The following is a 17878-nucleotide window of genomic DNA, read 5'->3' as shown; positions in this document are numbered from 1 at the left end:
AAAAAATATACAAACACTATAATTGATTTATACAATTGGAATCAATATTCAAAAAATCCAAAAAAACTAAAAAAATTTTTTGGAGTCGATCAACCTTAATTAATCGACTACCAGAACATAGTCCATTAGCTTAATCGAATATGAATATGTACATAGTCGATTAAGGTTTCAGCCTGCGCGAAATTCTCTACACGCGCCGTTATCCGCCAAATCCAACAAAAAACCCTAAATCTGCCTTCCCATCGTCACCACACCGCTGCCACAATACACTATTCAACCAATCCCTAACAAGAATAAAATAAATAACCGGAGCTAAAGAATACACCAAGTCAACGCCGTCGCCGCCGGGTAGATTTCTGGGGCTGGAATTTAGGATAGAGTAACTGGTGAGGCGGCGGAGGATTTTGTTGAGCATGACATGTGCGTCGGGATTGGCGGCGGCGGGAAGCTGGGCGGCGAGTTCCCGAGCGGAGACGGCAGCGTCGGAATTCTTGATGAGCTCGAAAATGTCGAGCTCCACGGCAGTTTTGAGTGCTGCTGGGAACACCGCCGCCATAGCCAGTTGGGTGGCGAATACAAAGGCATCTTCCTCTGACCGATAATCCACGGCGGAGGTAATTGCCAAGAGAAGAGAAAAGAGAGAAGACGAGAAGAGGGGAGACGAGAAAAGAAGAAGAGAGAACGGCAAAAGAGAGAAGACGAGAAGACGATAAAAAAAAAGAGAGAGAACGGCAATGGGTTAGGGGTAATAAGGGTGGTTTGGGAATTATTAAATAATATTTGGGTAGGATATTAGGTAAGGAGGTTTTCTCTAATTGGAAGGGGAGTTTTCTTAACTCATTTACCTAGATGAAGGGGGTCTTGTTTTATCCCTTATTTAATTGGATTTCCCAAAAAAATTGTAATTAGCAAATTTCTATCATAGCTTATCTCTATATAAATTCATATTGGCACATGATAAATAAAAAAACCAGTTAGACCCAGAAAATAATAGCGCTAGCCAAATATCAAATTAAATCAAATTATTTAATTAATCGTCCCAACTAAATGAGGTCTTTTTTTTTTTGATAATTAACTAAATGAGGTCTTAATGTATAATTAAGATTTTTTTTTTTATTTTATAATTTTGTTTTCATTATGAGATATAGTTAGACTTTAACAAAACTTTATATTACTTCTTATAATTATGTGTCTTCATTAGAAAGGATATACAATTCAATTTTCCATGACACTTAGTTAATATTTTAATTGTCCAATATAAGAGCAAATAAGAATATGCGAACGCATCATCTAACAACCCAAGTTTTATAGCACAACAAAATATTTTATAAATCAACTTCGTCACATAATAATTTTGTTAATGAGGTTGAATTTTAATCCTGAAATAATTTACCGACAGCAAAATTACGAATGCCGTTTACAATAGTCTTCTTTTTCTCTCTCTAAAATCTCCAAATCCAACCAAACCCCAAAATCCCCAAAATCCCCAAAATTTACAAAAAACCCTCAACCTCTCTCATAAATCCTTCCAAATCCGAAAATCTCGTCAATTTGAAAGGTAATTAATCATCTAAAGTAGTTATATATATTAAATTTGTAGTTAATCATGTGAAAATCCCCAGAAAATCGCGATTTGGGACTGTTTTAGCGAGTTTTCGAAAATTTCACGTCCAAAATGGTCGTGTGAAAGCAGTTTCCACGCCTGGTTTAGGCGTGGAAACTGTTTTCACGCGCCCATTTTGGGCGTGGAATATTAGTTCGGGCATTCGGTCCAGATGCCGGTTCTGGATCGGTCGGCCGGTTCAATTTTTTTTTTTTTGCCCAGTATAAACAGAATGAATGATTATATTTAAATAAGTATTGGTTAACAAAATTTGTTGTAGCCTAGTTGGTCAGGCGTCTCGTCTATTACGCAATAGACCCGTGGGTTTTGGAACAAATTCTAATATAAAATATAAAATCTATTAAAAATAAAATTGTAGAGAGAGAAAGATAAATAGATAGTGGATTTTTTAAACCCGCATTCGTAATTTTGCTATTGAGAGTATCACCTCCCATTTTAATTTCCAGTGGGATTTACGAGTTGAACGAAAACATAATTTACCTCGTTCACACTAGTTGTTGCGAGTTCCATTGTAAAAAGAAATAATAGTGACAAAATGTTTAGCACCAATATGATATAATTAGCTAAAACGAAAATAAAAATGTTATTTTATCGTCATAAAAAAAATGATAATTGAAATTGGTGGGAATTTATTTAAACGAATCTTCTTCCCAATTGGTTATTAATTATGGATAGATAAAAGAATATTATTTTCAATATCAAACGCGTAATATTTACTTAATTAGAATTATGGTCTTGTTCCCAACATGCAAGCAACATACTATTAAGATCCAAGAACCGGTGGACTAATATAGTAATATTTATTTATTTGTAAGGACTTACTTTCCAATAAGTCATAAATTAGTACCTTAGTGCAAACAAACTAACCCAGTTCACTTGTAATAAATAAATCATCTCTTGTCGATCAAAATGTTAGGGGTGTGAACGAGTCGGGCTCGATTGATTCAAAATGTTAGGGGTGTGAACGAGTCGGACTCGATTGATTTGGCAGACTCTAGTTCATTGAGTAATTTTTTTTTACTCAAGCTCGAGCTCGAGCTTAAACTCATTTTGGGTTTTTTTCCTTCTTCCAAATTATTTGTGATTTTAGAGTTCCAATAACGCATTAATTGCATTTTTATCAATTTAGTCTGTTATCACTATTAATTAGTTAATTAAAAAAATAACAATGACAAGTATATTTTGGTATTTACTATTTTTTTGTGTATAATCAATGCGTATTTATTGCGTATTTTAATATACGCGCACCCACCCAAAACGACATTTAATATGGAACGAAAGAGAGTATTTATTACAATTGGCATATTTTTTTAGTTAAAAGTAAAATAAATCTCGAACACAAAATATCATGGGTACAAATTGAAATACGCCTTCACTTCACTTTTTTCTTCCTTACGTCACTAAATTTCGTCCATAATTGTATCAGATGGGTTAACAATTTGAACATTGAATATTGATCCAATATCAATACGGCAGAACCAACATAGGGTTAGGGGGCCACGGCTTCTCCAATATTAAGTCGAAGGTCGGGGAGATGTGGGTGGGTTGAGTTTGTGTAAGAGTAAGGGAGGATCAATGGGCGCCAATTTTTTATCTTTTTCTTTTTCTGATTTCTGTTGATTTTCTTCTTCGTTGTTCTAGAAGATGCGACGGAGGAGGGTGGTGGAGCAGGCGAGGAAGGTGATGGAGGAAATAAAAGGTTTTCGGGAGGAATTGGAAAAGGGAATCAAATTTTAAATCCACAAATTGAAATTATGCACTAAATATTTGGGGAGGAGAAGAGGTAAGGCTGAGGTGGAAGGAGTTTATCATTTCTAGGACGTCACGTGAGGCACAATACGATTCCATCCAAAGTTAGCATGAAACATCGACGGTCAAACTAAAATTGTCAAAAAATAATAAAATTAAGGACTAATTTAGCGAGCTCAAAAAATTTGAAGACTAAAATCGTTCTAGATGGCAAGTATAGGGGCAAAAATGTAATCATCCCCCAACTTTTAAAGCAAATCTACATATTCATTGGGAAACTGAAATGGTCAGCAGAATTACAGAAACAAAATTAACAAACTACCAAAAAAAGGCTGACTAGAAATAATAAATCTTAAATTCCACAAATCCTTTGACTCATACATTGGGGGGTTTGTGTGTGTGTGTGTTTTTCTTTAATTTCTTTATTCTCACTTGTATTTGGGGTTGCTTAATTGCTTAATTTTAAGGGACATAAAATTAGTTGATTTTTTTCGTGAGAGAGTGAAGAATATTCTGAAGACCTATTAAGTGATTGTTCTATACTTAGGCTATCTATACATTCAACTAGACACGACCATGAGCCGGTTTTGGGCCCGGAACCGGCCCGAACCGTTGACCGGTGAACAGGCCTCGTGAACCGGTTCCGTGAACCGGCCCCGTGAACCGGTCGTTATTTGCTATTTTTTGAATCCCCCCTCCCCCATTTTTTTCTTATAAATACCCTCACGCCCCATTTTTTCTTATAAAAAATAAGTTAAAGTCCCTTTATTTATTTCCTTTTGTTTTTTTTTTTCTATTTAAAAGTAATTATTTTAATTTATTTATCCATTAAGTATTTTTTTAATATATATATAAATATAAATTTCCGGGCCGACCCGGATAGGCCCGGAACCGGCGTGAACCGGCGGGCCGACCTGGCCCGCCGTACCGTGCGTAGTACGGGCCGGTTCTGGTTCCGGAAAAAGTGAACCGCGAACCGGAGTGAACCGGTCCGAACCGGCCCATGGCCGTGTCTACATTCAACTTATAAATTGTTATCTAAAAACGGAATGATAATACAGTCGTTGCTTTGCGACCCAAATCCAAATTCTTCGGCAAATTCAGAAGCTGCTAGAGAATGTTCAGTGAGAATACAGTCGCAAAGCTAGAGTGCCGATTAACCCTGCCTCCCCTTAGGCTACAAGGCCTATATATTTATACATACAGATCAATCGAAATGGTAGTAAACGCATATATAATTGACCACTTCCCGTGTTTTCTTAAGTACAATAGCAAATGGCATTACAAGTCAAAATATCATTGAGCACTTCCTAACGAAACCGTTTAAAAACAATTTGTCCGGGTGAGAATTAGCTAGTGTTCCTAAAGAAACAGCAACTACGGCATCTACGATGCCGTACTGTACATCGAGATAAAAAATGACAACTACACAGACGATACTCAACGCCAATGCAGAGAATGAAACCAACCACCCTGGATCACCAAAATACTTTCCTACGACAACCGCTAAAACGGAAAAAAAATGAGGGGCCTACAATTTGAAGAAACAATATGACCGATTCTTTTAATGGACCTATGTGTGGATAGATTATACCAAAGGACATAAGCATGTGATAGTAACAATAAGTCCCCGTTGTCACGGCCCGCCAGTTTAGCCCAAGCCTTTGCCAATTTTCCTTGGGTTGGGAGGTTAAGAAGCCCAAAACTTAGCTCAAATAGGGTTAGGCCCAAGTTTGCCCACATGTATAGAGATATGTAGAGATTTTTAGAAGATTCTAGAAAACTTCTAGAACCCTCCCTTGTAGATATTTTGTAGAATATTTTGGAGTGTTCTAGTGAACAACTCATAGCCGTTAGATTAAATAGATATCCAGGCCTAGTATAAATAGGGGTAGGGTTCTCATTTGTAATCATCCAACAAGAATCCAACATCCAAGCACTTAAACAATAAAAGTACTTTCCTACAAACTCTCTTATCTTTTTAAGTTCTTCCTTCGTTTTCCATCACTTAGCATTCGCAACACATTCGGGAGAGGCTGACTTAGCTATCGCGAGGGGCGAGAAGGAGCTAAGACCGCACAGCTCGTTGTTAAGGGAACAAGTCCGTAACACCGTGCTAATAATCCAAACGATGTGTGTTGGATTACATCGATCCGTAAAGAAATGAGTATGGGTAAAAGCCCTCAACCCCAAAATGTTACATACGAGACTCAAACATATCAAAAACCATCGTAAATTGTAAATGAAAATAGCAATTTCAAGCAGAGTTTGCTTCACCCCCAATTAAACTGCCTGTCTCCACAAATTTTTAATTTCGGCAAAAAAATTCTGGTAACTTGAAAGGAAAAGGCCCATGTCATCATAATCTTCATCTTGAAACCAGATTTGACACCTGAGGGAGATATGGCGGTGGCGGAGGCAGACGAATTGGAATCATGGCTGGGAGAATTTCACAGGAAAGCAAGGCAACGCGGGTAGACACGGCCACGGGTCGGTTCGGGCCGGTTCAAACTGGTTCACGGTTCACATTTTTCGGAACCGGAACCGGCCCGTTGTATGGACGGTTCAGCGGGCCGGGTCGGCCCGCCGGTTCGGGCCGGTTCCGGGCCTATCCGGGTCGGTTCCGGGTCGGCCCGGAAATTTTGATTTTTTTTTTTTTTTGAAATATTTGATGAATAAGTAAATTAAAAGAAGTACTTTTAAATAGAAAAGGAAATAAATGAAAAGTCAATTTAGAAGCACAAGTTTGAAATATTTGATGAATAAGTAAATTATAGGAAAAATTGGGGTGTGAGGGTATTTATAGGAAAAAATGGAGGGGGGCAAAAAAAATTCAAAAAGAAGCAAAATTGGAGTGTGAGGGTATTTATAGGAAAAATTGGGGGGGGAAAAAAATTCAAAAAAAAGTAAATAACGGCCGGTTCACCCGGGCTTGTTCAGGCCGGTTCACTAGCCGTTATTTGCTTTTTTTTGATTTTTTTTTTTTTTGATTTTTTTTTTTTTAAATCCGGGTGAACCGCCGGGCGGCCCGGCGGTTCACGGTGCACCATTTCTCATAACCGGGCTCGTCCCGGGTAGGACGGGCCGGTTCACGGGTCCGGGCCGGTTCACTCGGTCATCGGCCCGGTTTGGGCCGTCAATGGGCCGGTTCGGGCCGGTTCCGGGCCCAAAACCGGCCCGTGGCCGTGTCTAAGCGCGGGGAGAGAGGTTTACAAGATTTATCAAGGTTTAGTTAATAATTGGAGGTTTCTTTTTTCTTTTTAAACTACCTCTCTCAAATCTCTATATGCCGAAAACAGCACCACGTTAGTTAGAAATTTTTTAAAATTGCATATTCACCCACAAAAGTTTCAGGAAGTTTTCAAAATTTTCAATTCAACCCTTCATGTTTTATCGGCCAACTGGCTCACTTTTGACCCACTTTTGTTGATCGATAATTGGTAATTAACCGGACTATATAGTTGTCCCGGTAATTTTGATTGATCCATATATAAATGGGTCGATTGTTTCGGTTTACTCAAAACTCGATTGATCGGGTAATATTGACAAACTAGTTTTTTTCAAATAAAAAGTTATTTGTAATTCTTATTTTCTCAATGTTTAAATAATACTCCCTCCTTCCCTAATTATTTGACGTTTTAGGCATGAAAAAATTTCCCATTTTATTTGACGTTTCAGAATTCCAAAGCAAATCTTTTTTTTTTCTTTTCCATTCCTACCCTTACTATTGATTTTTTCAACTCTTTAATGCTACAACTATTTTTTCTTTGTCTAAGAAACACTTAATGAGAAAGTAACGATATTAAAGAAAGGTAATGAGATTTGTTTGTTAAAATTCTCCGCAGAAATTAAAGGGTCAAAGGTATTGAGATAATCTAGGTGATAATTAATGAATAATTAGTTAGAGAGAAAGGGGCAATTTTGAACTTTATTCTCAAATTAAAGACTAATTAATTAATGAGATTCTTAATCTGTGTGAAAAATCCTTAAACGTCAATTAAAGTGGGAAGGGGGGAGTATATATAAGAAGTCAAAACTCAAAAACTCATAACACAAATTTATAAACCTCCACGTAGTATTTCTATTTTATAATTCTTATTTTGTTGTAAAAGGAACTATTTGATCTAGTTCTTTGATTTCTGATGCTTAATCCCACTTTGCACTTTTTTAAATGAAGATTTGGCACTTTGCACCCTTGAACATAAACAATAGCATTTTGCATCATCAAAACATAATAAATCATTCACAATGCATCATTAATTGAATAATAAAGACTATTTCATTTTTTATTCAAGTTTTTACATCTCGGATTTTGACCCTACTCTTTTTTCCTTTTCTTCAATTCGATTTACTTTCCTTTTATATTACACATTCCATGCAGTTTGGGGAAGAGGATTTTTTGTACCCATTAATGCAGTACATCTTCATAAGGGTATGAGTAAATTACAACCACCCCTAAGGTATGGTCAAATTGCAAAAAAAAAACCACCTGGTTTAAATAATTATATTTACCGTCCTCAACTATGAATCTTCTTACACCTCCACCCTTATTGTGTCAAATTTAACGTAATCATCCAGATTTTGTGGAATGTGCTCTTGTTTGTACTCGTTTTGTGGAAAATATAGTTCTGACACCACAATCTGATCTTTACAAGCCAAAAAACACATCTTATGATCATCTTGTTTCAAAATGTGGAGCTAGAATGGGATAAAACGGGTACAGAAGTGATAATATTCCATATACTTAAGAAGATTCTGTTGGGAAAATTGGTTAAAAATTGAGTCATGAACAATTTTTTATCAATGTTATTATACGGTCTAATTGAGTATATAATGAATTTTGGATTAGAACCAATTTTGTGGTGAATGAAAAAATTACTAGTCCAAAATATAAGGAAAGTGGGATTTTGAGTTATCCCACATTGGAAAAGTAGAGAAGTACTGAACTGTATATATATCAAATTATTGGGACGGGCCAAAAACATTAGATCATGGGCTTTTAATCCATTGGACCCTTATTACACGAAGCCCATCTCGATTGGTCTGACTGGTCTGAATTGGTGCGGCCGAACCAATGCAAACCATTCGGCTCAACTCGAAATGGTGCAACCATTCAAACAAAATGTACCTTTTTGCTCCAAAAGACACTACTTTTCGAACCTTATAAATAGACCCTGACTTTCCCAAAATTCCTCACTTCAATCCAAAACAAGCCTACTACATATTAAGCCTACCCTTCACAGATTCTCTCGAAAAGTTCTACACAAAGTACAGTTCGTCGTACTTGGGATTTGGAGTGCTCCTATTCCAAGTTTAGCCGTTGTATCTTGGGAGACGATTTCCATTTAATCCGTTAGCACCGTTGCGGGGAAATTTCGTCTTAAGGACAGAGTCAACTCGCCTCGGCTAATCTTTCCGTATTTTCACTAATTAATTTGTTCAACCAATTTACTAAATTCACTACCCGTTTTATGTATCGGGAACAACAGATTCCACTAAATTTGAAACGACAAGGGTGGACGTGTAAGAAAATTTATAGTTGATGGGTTGTTGTAATTACTTGAGCAGGATGGGGTTTTCATAATTTTACCATACCTCGGGGGTGGTTGTAATTTACCCTAAGGGCCATTTTGGTTCGTGGGATAAGGGCTGATTGAGAGATTAGTCACCCCTAATCCCGTGTTTGGTACGAGTGACACAAACCCAGTATTGACACATGGCCAGTATTCAATCACTCAAATAGGTGATAATTTATCCCACCCTTATGGGTGTGACTAAATTATCCAGGAAGGGTCAGTTTTGTGAAAATACAAAAAAGCCCACCATTCATATAGAAAAATTACAACCTAGTTGGGTATAAAAGACAAAAGATCCCTCTTTTTTAGACCAACAAAAACGTGAATGTGCCCCAAGGCCCCTAACATGTTCTTTTCTTTTAATTTATCTCCGAAGAATCAAGAAGGTTTTTTCTATGTTAATTAAAAAAAAAAAAAAAAAAAGAATAAGCGCCGTAATTTTGGCTCGTGATCAATCGGTTTCTAATTTTGGGAGCAAATACGTTATACAGAGATTTGCATTCCTCATTGTTAGCTATGTTGGGAAGATTCGTTGGAGCTCAACAAACTTTGTGGAGTCGTGAAAGTTTCTTCCTGGAAATATGTCTATCGGCGACGAATTTCACTGAGTTGAATTTTCCCAAATCTGATTTTGGTGTTTTATGGATAGCTTATGCGTCATCGTTTTGAAACCCTGGGTCATCTCAGTGATGTGATTCTACTTAATTATCCTTATTTTCTTCAATTAATGAAATTTATGTAGTTAGATAAACGCGAATTCATACACTGGGTTATTTTTTGGTTAATTGGGGAAGAACGCCTTTTGTGTCAAATTGTAAACTAAAACAATGACCTTTCTTCTCTTGATATGTTTTCAATTGTACCAGAGAGTTGCTGATGCTCTGTCTTTATTTTCTTGTTTTTTTTAAATAGATATTGAAGCGTTACCGAATATATTGCAGAGTGCGAGATTTGGATAAAAGTTTACAAGGTAAATGTCTCGATTTGTTGGAGTATGCACTATTACCGAATGTTTCGCCTCGGCTGAACCCATCACACCAATTTCTCGATTTGTTGGAGGCACCATTGCTCATTGTTATATGGCTATTGGTCTTCGATTTTTGCTTGGGTTGTGGTATTTTAATTCATAGCATTTATGACGCTTAATTTTATGTTGCATAAAACGTATCAAACCATATATGCATTATTGGTTGAGAAGAGGTGCAATTAGTTAAATTCGGAATTCCTTTGGTTAACTGTTTGAATGCAGCCAATGAAATTAAGTTGACCAGGGGTTGTTTTTTAAATTCAAGAATAATCAATCATAGTCATTATAACCAAACATCAAATTTAAGTTATAAAGTATTAATAATCCTTCATACCAAATGAGATTTTTCTTCTACTAAATAGCGGTGAACAGTGCAATAATCAATAATCAATCCTATGTTTGTAATCACATCCTACCAACCAAAAGAGCCCTAAGGGTATTGAAGATTTCACGTCAGTCAAAGGGCTTTATTTTGATAAGGAGGCGGTTGGCTGAATAAAACCAAGCATAGGGGCTTTCATGCAACAATTAGATATTTCACGGGTGTGTAAGACAATGAACTCGTATACATTATTTGAATTGATAAAAGACAGTATGCTCTTTATGATCAAAGTATAGTTCCTTCGTCGAAGAACAATCATTTCATCAGCTATTTAATGAAATGACATGTAAATGATCAGATTTTGTGGGAACTAAAAGAATCAATCTGCTACAAAAACTCATCCAACTCAATCTATGTTCAACAAGCTAAAATTAGAACAGTAGTAGTACACAACCAAGAAATTCTCATAATTGACATATACCAATTCCCAATTAAGAATTGTTCCTAGATATATCTACATGCGAATAAAGAAAATTTTACTAACAAACAAGGAATTAAAATGGCAGTCTGCAACAATAATTCATGTTAAGAATAGATTCAGATACTGAAAAATAAGATATAGTAGTACTCCTCATAAAGAGGTAGTTAGTTCAACTTTGTCATCTTAGCTAGTACCTTGTATGGATTTCGATTATCAGCTAGCTGAACAATATCATATATCTTGGTTGATGCATAACCAGATCATCTTAATTAGCTGGTATCCCTCTAAAGTCATTGCTGGTCTTGATGTCCGTCTAAGAGCATTTGATCATACGTTCAAGCGTTCGGTTTTGTTTGTTCGGTATTTTTCATACAGTACCAATAGTATTGCTCCTCCTGCACACTCAACTAAATTTGGCAGCTGACGTGATTGCATGTACAACAAGATCAGTCGACAAAAAAGAGAAAGAAAGACGAGCTCCAAAACCCAAAGCGTTTTAATTTGTACTTACAACAACAAAGAGGTCCTTCCCGAGTGGGCCGTATACGAACCACTAGAAACCATTCAAGAACATAAACAACGCCGTCAATAATGTGTCGGAGTCCACTATTCTAGTTTCGACCACCATGCTCTGCGTTATTTTTTTTAATCAAAACATCACCAACTGAGAAATTTGATATTAATACGACGAGTTAAGAAGGTAAGAGACAACTTACTATTGTTTTACGTGTTGTTAAAGCATGCATAACGAGGGAGTAAGAGGTATACACGACCATGGCCCGGTTTTCAGCCCGGAACCGGCCCGTTGACGAACGGGACCGGCCCGTTGACGAAGTGGACCGGCCCGTTGACCGGTGAACCGGCCCGTGTCCCTTGGGTGTTCTTGAAATAGGTGAACCGTGAACCGCCGGGCCGGCCCAGCAGTTAACCCAAAATTAAAAAAAAAAAAAAAAATTAAAGAAAAAGCTTAAAAAACTTGAACCGGCCTAATGAACCAGCCCGGTGAACCGGCCTGGTGAATCGGACGTTATTTGCCCTTTTTTGAAAATTTTCCCCCCATTGTTTCCGATAAATACCCTCACACCCCATTGTTTCCTATAAAATTAAGTTCAAGTCATTTTATTATTTTCTTTTGTGTTTTTTCATATTTAAAAGTAATTCTTTTAATTTATTTATCCATCAAGTATTTTCATATGTATATATATATATATATATATATATATATATATATATATATATATATATATATATATATATATATATATATATATATATATATATAAATTTTCGGGCCGACTCGGAACCGGAGTGAATCGGCAGGCTGACCCGGCCCGCCGAACCGTGTGTAGTACGGGCCGGTTCCGGTTCTGGAAAAAATAAACCGTGAACCGGAGTGAATCGGCCCGTGGCCGTGTCCAGTAAGAGGCGACGATGATACCACAACAGTAGTGCCTGACGGTAGCATCAAGGTATAAAGAACAACAAACGAAAATCATGAAAGGAATTACGATGGCGTTTCTTCGTATCATAATCATCCACCGCAGATCCATAGACGAGAAATGAAGCGCGACGAACGCGTAGAAGGAATAAAACGACAAACCATACACGTTGATATTGACCATGCTCATGTTATTCGGTGAGAAGAAAGGTATGCCATACGTGTTGAAAAACATAGACTTATATAATTGAAATTCGAATTATATAAAAAATTCATTGAATACTCTTTTATAGGTCATTATACCGCTCTACGACAGTTTTGCAAATACTTAACCGATAATCAGAAATCATCAAAAGAGTACAGTAATATAGTTATGATTTCAGGAACAGAGGAAGTGACTTCAAAAATACTTAGTAAATTATCCTTTTTCGGCAAAATACTCTAAACATTTGAAGTAGACTAGTTTTATGAGTTAGAAATCCAATCCAAGTGGAATCAAAGAAATCAAAGTAGTAAAACTTTGATTTTAAAAGGAAATTATTAACGAACGCATAAATTGTGCTGGTTTAGAAAACAATTCATAACTTAATCATATGAAATGGGATTTATGCATACTATACATCAAATTAAAGATAACAGCAAGATCTAGTTACACATAAAACGTTGTAATTCTTGGAAAATAGATCATCTGTTAAACACGTAGTAACCTCTGAGGCTGAGAATCTGAAAATTCATTAGTGTTATAGATTCTATGATTCTCTACATCACACCAAATCATTTTATTTGATTATAAGTTAGAAAAATTGGACTAGACTTGTAGAGGGCGAAGCTTGTAAGAGGAGAAAAGGTTTTCTTCTTGTCTTATTTGATAGGAATTTAATTATTTCCATTTTTCAAACTTCTTTATTGAAAATATGAATCATCATTTTCAATTTCCCCTCTTAATTCATAATTTTCAACTTCTTCTTGAACTTTCCAAACTTCTCGATTGCCACGGCTTTGGTAAGAAAATCAGCAGTTTGATCATTGGTGTTAACAATTCTCATTTAGATTTCTTCTTCTTAACAAGATTACGTATGAAGTGATATCAAAGCTCGATATGCTTGGACCTTGCATGAAAAAATGGATTTTTAGTCATTGCAATTGTAGACATGTTATCACAAAAGATAGTCGTAGCATGCACTTGCTTTTCTTGCAAATCCGAAAGAATTCTCCTAAGCCAAAAGGCTTCACAAGCGGCATCTGCTGGTTCAATATACTCAGCTTTGCTTGAAGATAAAGCAACCGTCTTTTGCTTCTTAGAACTCCATGCAATCACCTTTGAAAAAACTAGAAGTTGGTTCGATTATCGATCTCACAACCACAAGACCCGACATAGTACACTTCGTTAGCTATGTTTCGCGGTATATGAGTGAGCCAAGCAAGCTTCATTTTGCAGCGGCAAAGAGGATCCTTCGATAGTTTCAAGGAACAAAGAAGCAAGGGTTGAAGTACGAAAAAGAAGAAAATAATGCCTTGTCGCAACTTCTCATTCACCGCCAAAGGTGTTGCCACGGGTTTGCAATTTTCCATCTTGTATTTTTTTAACAAATTTATCAATGTATTTTTCTTGAGAGATAAAAATCTCTCCCTCGGATTGTTTTACTTGAGTTTCAAGAAAATATTTCATGAGTCCTAAATCGGACATCTCAAATTCTTGCATCATGTTTTTCTTGAATTTCTTCACCATTTTCACGTTAGTACCAAGATAAATAAGTCCTCAACATAAAGACAAATGATCAAAAAATCTTGAGTACCTTCATTTTTAACAAGAGAGAGGGCTCACTTGGACTTTTTTGAAATCCGTTCTTGCAAAAATATCCATCGATTTTGCTATTCCAAGCTCGTTGTGCTTTTTTAATCCGTATAGAGCTTTCTTCAAACGATAAACATTTTCCTCTTTTTCGGCAACTTCAAAGCCTTGAGGTTGATGAACATAGACTTCTTTTTTAACCTCTCCATTAAGGAATGCGAATTTGACATCTAATTGATAGACATTCAGCCCCAATTGAGCTCCAATTGCAAGAACACACCGAATTGTCTTCATTCGTGCTACCGGTGCAAAAGTCTCATTGAAGTCTATCCCGGGCTGCTGCGAATAACCTTTTGCAACTAATCTCGCCTTTTGTTTTTGGATAGAAACGTCTTCATTGAGTTTGGTTTTGAACACCCACTTTAAGCCGATTACATCTTTGCCTTGTGGCAAATCCATAAACTCCCAAGTTTTATTTTTTTTTTGGGTTATTTAACATACCCCCTAGCCACCAAATAAACCAGGGATAAGCCCAATCTCAAATCATCCTTTGACATACCCCCCTGGAGAAGCGTAAGTACTATACTACCCTTATATGCAATTTTCGGCCAACCTGCATTCAGCATTTCTGCACCTGCATATATCATTTTCGCTAATTTATTTATTATTATTATTATTATTATTATTATTTTTTAATAATAAACTTGGTTTTTAAATATATTTATATATTTATTTTTTTCATTTTTTAATTTTTTCATTTTTTAATTTTTTTTTTTAATTAAAAAAATTATTTTTTTTTATTTTTTATTTTTTAATTTTTTTTTAATTTTCAAAACTATATGTTTACTGTACTGAAATAACTACATGTAACTATAGTACCTATAATAATTCGTAGTTATGTTCATTTTTTTCCCCCATATTTTTAGTCGATCAATTGTATACACACACGAATATTGGCTTATACAAAGGAAATTCATAAAACCCCAACAAAAATTTACAAATTTCAATATTTTTATTATAAATCACCTCAGAACCAATAAAATACAAAAATCGAAAATACACAGATATACGCATATGTAACTACTTGTTACTATAGTAATGTATAGTAATGTACAGTAATGTATACAGTCTGTTAAATAAAGCAGATGTAACTTCAAACAAAAATTTTGACACCTTCAAGGAAAGGATCAGTGGCCTTTATTAAGCTGCAATTGCAAAATCAAAACAAAAAAAAATTACATTAATGCAAATCAACAGAATTTGAAGAAACATCAAAACACTCAAAAATCAACAAACACTAAGAGATCGAGAGATAAAGAGAGAGGTTATTGCTGAAAAATGCTACAAATTTTAAATCAAACAGATAGTGACTCTTCACCCCGCTCGCCTCCTACCAAAACCCTGGACACCGCTAATAACCACCAACGGTTCCGCGCACCCACAAATGCAAAAAAAAATATAGAAATAAATCTGAGAACATAAAAATAAACGAAATTACCATCAAAATACAGATCTTGACGAGCGGAAACCGACGGTGGGTAGCCCGTCAAATTTCGACGGGTGGAACACAAAACAAAGCTCCGGCAAGACCACCGTCGTCGAATGAAAAAAAAATGCAGAAAAAGATCAGCACTCCAAATTGAATGAAATCACCACCAAAAGAAAGAGCTCGACGAGAGGAATCCAACGGTAGTTAAACCATCGAATTCCGACCACCGGAGAGAGAGTTATGACTCCGGGAAGCAATTTCGCCGATGGGAGGTTTGTGGAGGCGGAATTTTGAATCTGGGAGAGGAAGAGAGAGATCGAAATGTGTTGGGCTATGGTTTAAAACTGATTTTAAAAGGGTATTATAGGGATTTCAAGTAGCCCAGGGGGGTATGTCAAAATATTTTCGAAATGAGGGGGGTATTCCCTAGAGTGTAATCCACTTGGTAGTTAGTTCTATATAATTTGGAGGGGGGTCTACAAAATAATCTTTTTTTTTAATTGTTTCAATTTCGGCTTCCATGGCTTTTCTCCAAACTTCTTCTTTTGTTGATTCTTCAAAATTCTGAGATTCACAACCAAAGAAAGCAATATCACAATGCTCATTTCAATGATAGTAACTTTCTTGGAGGAGATTCGGAATCCAAACTCGAAGAACTTGAGAAACTTCTTTCAGGTGTTCTTTGAGGTGTTCCTTGAGGACTTGTTAATGGAGTTTCATTTCCATTTTGCCGTTGCCCTTCCGGTACAAAAGGCGACTCCAAGGAATCATTTGACACGAAGTTTGGTGAAGAATTGTCCTATTTATTCCATTTGGCCATTTCGTCAAAAATCACTTCTCTTGAGATGGTGAGTTTTTTAGTTTCGGGGTTATAAAGACGATAACCCTTTGACTCATCGCTGTAACCAACAAGAATTAATTTCACCTTTTTCATCTTATTTATCCCGATTTGGAGTTGAGATATGAGAGTAGGCAATGCAGTCAAAAACTCTCAAGTGATCCACCGTTGGCTTCTTTTCATGCCAAGCTTTGTACGGTGTTTTATCGAGAACTGCCTTTGTCGGGGACCGGTTGAGTATGTAGATAGCCGTGTGAACAGCTTCAGCCCAAAATTGTTTATGCAAGTTTTTTTCCTTGAAGCATACTCCTCGCCATCTCGACAATGGTTCTATTCTTCCTTTCGGCTACACCGTTTTGTTGTGGACTTCTACGAATGGTGAGTTGTCTTAGAATCCCGTTTTTCTTGCAATATTCCATGAATGGTGTATAGAGAAAGTCACCACCATGATCCGTCCGTAACGACGTGATTTTTAATCTACTTTGATTTTCAACAAGAGCTTTGAATTGTAGAAAAATGAAAAATGCTTCCGATTTTTCACTCAAAAAATATATCCACATCATTCTTGAAAAATCATCGACAAAAAGAATGAAGTACCTTTTGTTACTGAGAGATGGAGTCCTCGTAGGACCACAAATGTCCGAATGCACCAACCCGATTGAGCATTTGGCTCTCCAAGAAGTTTTAGGAAAAGATAGCCTATGCATTTCACCGAAAATGCACCCTTCACAAACTTGCTCCTTTCTTTCAATTGATGGAAGACCAACAACCATACTCTTTTCCTTCAATGGCTGCAGCCCCTTGTTATGCAAATAACCATATATCAAATGCCATAAATGGAATTTATCAATACTTTCTGCTTTGAAGGCCATTTCTCTTTCTAACGACATAACAAAGGGAAAAACCTTGTTTGATGTCATTTGGATTGTCATCACATGAGTTTTGGTTTTCTTATCAAATATGTTGCACTCGTTATCGTCAAAAACTAACCGATAACCTTTTGTCTGATGTTCGGAACAAAAAAAAATATTTTTAATGAGCTTTTGATTGCCTCCCTTTTTGTTAACATCAATTGCGCCTTTTCCTTTTGCTTCAAGAATGCTTCCGTCTCCAAGTTTTATTTTAGAGTAGTGATTAGTATCTATCTCCACAAAGATACTACGATCACCACACATGTGGTTGCTACATACGCTATCGACAACATACCATACGTTCTCAAATCCTTTTTGCCCATTTATGCAAGAAAATAGTTGGTCTTCTTCATGCTTGGAGAAGTTTACTTCGTCTTTGTCGTCTTTATTTTTTCTTGGACATTTGAAATACGAGTGGTCTGTATCCTTACAACTCTTGCATCTAAAGAAACAATTTTAAGTTTGATGGTTCGATTTTTTACAAATACGGCAACCCGAAAAAGAATTTTCGGATTGATGTTCTTTTCCTCCTTTAAAGAATTTGCCTTGTCTTTTTCCTTTGTTGTTGAAGCCGCCTCTCCACCTTGCCATCTTGAACTTTTATTGTCCGAAATATGAAGTTTCGACTGAA

The 17878-nt window shown here is 36.3% G+C and overlaps 1 protein-coding gene across 1 annotated transcript in view; it reads left to right on the top strand.

Moving 5' to 3' along the window:
- Positions 1-3696: 3696 nt before the first annotated feature.
- The window catches only part of ALDH12A1 (aldehyde dehydrogenase 12A1), a 32782-nt gene continuing 18600 nt past the window's right edge, over positions 3697-17878 (top strand). The window contains exon 1 of the mRNA XM_088823529.1: positions 3697-3766. The gene's annotated coding sequence lies outside the window, so the exon portion shown is untranslated. The remainder of the gene's footprint in view (positions 3767-17878) is intronic.

This window comes from Erythranthe guttata, chromosome 9 (assembly GCF_056151865.1).
Source record: "Erythranthe guttata isolate IM_541 chromosome 9, IM_541, whole genome shotgun sequence".
Classification (NCBI taxonomy): Eukaryota; Viridiplantae; Streptophyta; class Magnoliopsida; order Lamiales; family Phrymaceae; genus Erythranthe; species Erythranthe guttata.
Note: the sequence above shows the minus strand (reverse complement) of the source record. Positions and strands in the feature narration are given on the sequence as shown.